Here is a 3710-nt window from a genome sequence, read left to right on the forward strand (position 1 = left end):
GAATATTTACTTCAAATGTGTAAGAAGAAAATTTAAAAACACTTCCCCCTAAAAAAATGTGGAATCACACTTCTGTTCTGTACCACTTATATCTCTGAACAAGGGAAGGGGATTAATAGTTTAATTTAATTTCTATGTAGTATAATTCCACCAAGTTCCAAGTCCAAAGCCCTTCTTGGGCTTAAGACCTAGGCAGTCTAGCTTCTCAGGGTTTCTTTCTGGGTTAGAAGTAACATCTAACCTAGAATCCTGAAGTTATCCTGGCTGAAGTCTAAATTAGAAAATTTTTGTTTCCTTTTGCTAGAATTGAAATACAAAAGAAACTGACCAAAACCCTAAACCTACATCTCAGGGTCATGGGCCTAATAGGGAAAGGAAGAATGTGGTCCTTGTCCCTCTCTAGCTTAGTTCATAGCACCCATTCTATGAACAGAATCTTTATCTACTTTGGACACAGCAGAGGGGAAATTTTATATATATATAGGGAGGAAGAGAGGGCAAGTGAGAGGGACTGAGATTATCTTGGTCTAGTAGTTTTTAAGATGTAGTCTATTCTAAATATGAAGCCAGTAGAAATGGCTTTTTCAGGGCAGCTAGGTGGTGCAGTGGACAGAGCACCAGCCCTGAAGTCAGGAGGACTTGAATTCAAGTCAAGTCAAGTCTAGACACTTAATACTTCCTAGCTGTATGATCCTAGGCAAGTCACTTAACCCCAATTGTTTCAGCAAAAAGAAAAAAGAAAGAAAGAAATGGTTTTTTCCATCTATATGGTAGAGAATGAATTCTCCAAGATGAATGTTCCTGTTATTTCCTACATGAATGCCTCTATCTTAGATGAGCCATATATGCATCAAAATATAATTATATTATTAATATGATGATATACTCAAGAAGTGGTATAATGGATATCATTAAGGAAATGTATTAAAGATATCATTACCAGTTACATGATCCAAGCATGGTGTAATAGGTGTTAGTATGCCAAAAATATAAAATCGTCTTCATAAAAGCTTTCAGACTATGAAGTGGATCATCCGGAAGATTTCTGCAGGAATAGGGAAATGTTGAAGAACTGATTAATGAAAATCTTATTGCAATTGAATAATCCATCAGTACATATACTAATTTGTAAATTAGTATTTACTATTTAATTTAATTTAGTAATTTACTTAATAAAATCCTATCAGGAACTGTATGTGAAATACAATATGTGTATATGCATAATAGACAACCAATGCATGTTGATTCATTTTATTTATAAAGAGAATTCAAACTCCTATCAAAACATGATAGATTCCCCAGTGTCATGTGAGTTCCAATAGATGCATACCTTGTTTCACATAAAAAAAAATCACTGTGGTTACCGAAATAAAAATTGATTTTATGTAGAATCTCTTCACTTCCTACATTTGTTTAAGATCCTATGCCAAAGACATATATTTTTATACTTGTAAATTTGCTTTTATTTGCTGATTTCTGAGTATTTCTACCAGGTATCATGGTTCTATGAAATCTGGCATAAGCATATCAAAGAGAAAAGAAAAAAATAACCACAAGATATTGTCAAAGAAGCAGCTGTCACTAATCCTGAGACATTAATTCATCATTTCTAAAATCCCATAATCTGTTACCATGAACTCTTGAAGATTTCAGCCTGACATACAAAATGTCCCTAGGTACACATGGAAGAAAAGAGAATACAATGAACTACAGGAAAAGCACAGACACTAGAGATCCCTCTAAGTTATACTGTCTGAATAAAATGAGGTTTCATCTATCCTTCTTCCTAATTTTAATATTACTGTGAAGAATAGCACCATCATCCCACTAATCTAGACTCATAATCCAAGATTCATTCTCCATTCCTCATTCTCTCTGACCCTTCTTCCCTCCCATATCCAAGAAATTGCAAAATTCTAGTTTCTACCTTTGCAACAGAGAGAGAGACAGAGAGACAGAGACATAGACATAGACAGAGAGACAGAGACATAGACATAGACAGAGACAGAGAAAGAGAGACACAGATAGATGGATGGATAGACAGAGACACAGAGACAGAGACATTGATAGAGAGACAGAGATTGTCTTTTATGCATATGTACATATAGTCTTCCCCTATTACCATCATATTTTGTAATCCAATGACATTGTCCTCCAAAACCTTCCATTATCTGACTCTTGGCATTTTCACTGGTCTTACTTGCCTGGAATTCTTTCTCTCTTCATCTCTATTCTAACTTTCTTGGCTTTCTTCAAGTATCGGCAACTTAAAGTCCTGCCTTCTACAAGAAGTATATTTAAATCATCTTTATCTTAATGTCTTCCCTCTGAGATTATTTCCAATTTACTACATATATCCTATTTGTATATAGCTATATGCATGATATCTTTCCTAATAGGCTTTGAATTCCTTGAGAGCAAGGATTGGTTTTTGTTGTTAGTGGGGGTCTTTTGTCTTTATTTTCCCCTTTTCCAGCATGGTGCATGGTGCAAACTAAACACTTAACAAATGCTTCTTGATTGTTTAAATGAATGTAAAGCCTAAGCCAGCACCCCAGGAATCATTTTCATTTACTCTTCTTCCCTTCCAATAAAAATGCTCCCTGAATGTATGCTAATAAATGCTTTTTGCAAATCTGTGAAGTTTGACTATCATTTCTTTCTTATCAACTCTATGTATAACAGCAGCAGACTGCATCAGTCTAACAAATACTTGCTCCAATTAAGAGCTATATCCAAAGGGATATAAAATTACGCCATACACTTTTATACAACAATACCATTTGTAGGATTGTATACCAAAGAGATCAAAGGAAGAAGAATATGACCTATAAGCACAAAAATATTTATAGCAGTTCTTTTTTTTAGTGACAAAAAATTAGAAATTAATATATTGCCTATCAACTGGGGAATGGTTGAACAAGTTGCAATATAATGTTGTGATGGAATACTATTGTGCTACAGGAAATAATGAACAGGAGGATTTCAGAAAAACCTGGGAAGACTTATATGATACAAGTGAAGTGAGCAGAACCAGGAGAACAGTGTATATAGCAACAGCAATATTGTGCAATGATTAACTGGGAATAAAAGTCATTTTCAACAATGTGACACAAAACAGTTCCAAAGGATTTGTGATGAAAAATGTCTGTCTACTTTTAGAGAAAGAATTGTTAGAATCTGAATGAAAAACAAAACATACTTTCTTTACTTTTCTTTTTTTCCCTGTTTTCCTGTCCCACATAACTAATATGGAAATGTTTTACATGGTATATTTTACATGATTATATTTAGCATAAAATCTATAGCAAATTGGGGCAGCCAAGTGGCCTAGTGGATAGAGCACTAGTTTTGTTGTCAGGAGGAACTGAGTTCAAATTTGATCTCAGACACTTAACACTTCCTAGCTGTGTGACTTGGGCAAATCACTTAACCCCAATTGCCTCAGCAAAAAAAAAAAAAAAAAAAAAAAAAAAATCTATAGCAAATTGTTTGCTTCCTGAGGATGGATGAAAGGAGGGAGAGAGAAAATTTTAAATTTACAGCTTTAAAAACAAGTGCTAAAATTGTTTTTACATATAATTGAGAAAAAAATAGTAATGTAAAAACAAAAACAAGAACCCCAAATAATAGCCCTCAAATTCTTACCCTTCTGGTTTATATCTGGTGTTTACAATCTAGCTCAAAATAGGGAGGGGATTTATAGATCT

Source organism: Antechinus flavipes, chromosome 4 (assembly GCF_016432865.1).
Source record: "Antechinus flavipes isolate AdamAnt ecotype Samford, QLD, Australia chromosome 4, AdamAnt_v2, whole genome shotgun sequence".
In the NCBI taxonomy this organism is placed as follows: domain Eukaryota; kingdom Metazoa; phylum Chordata; class Mammalia; order Dasyuromorphia; family Dasyuridae; genus Antechinus; species Antechinus flavipes.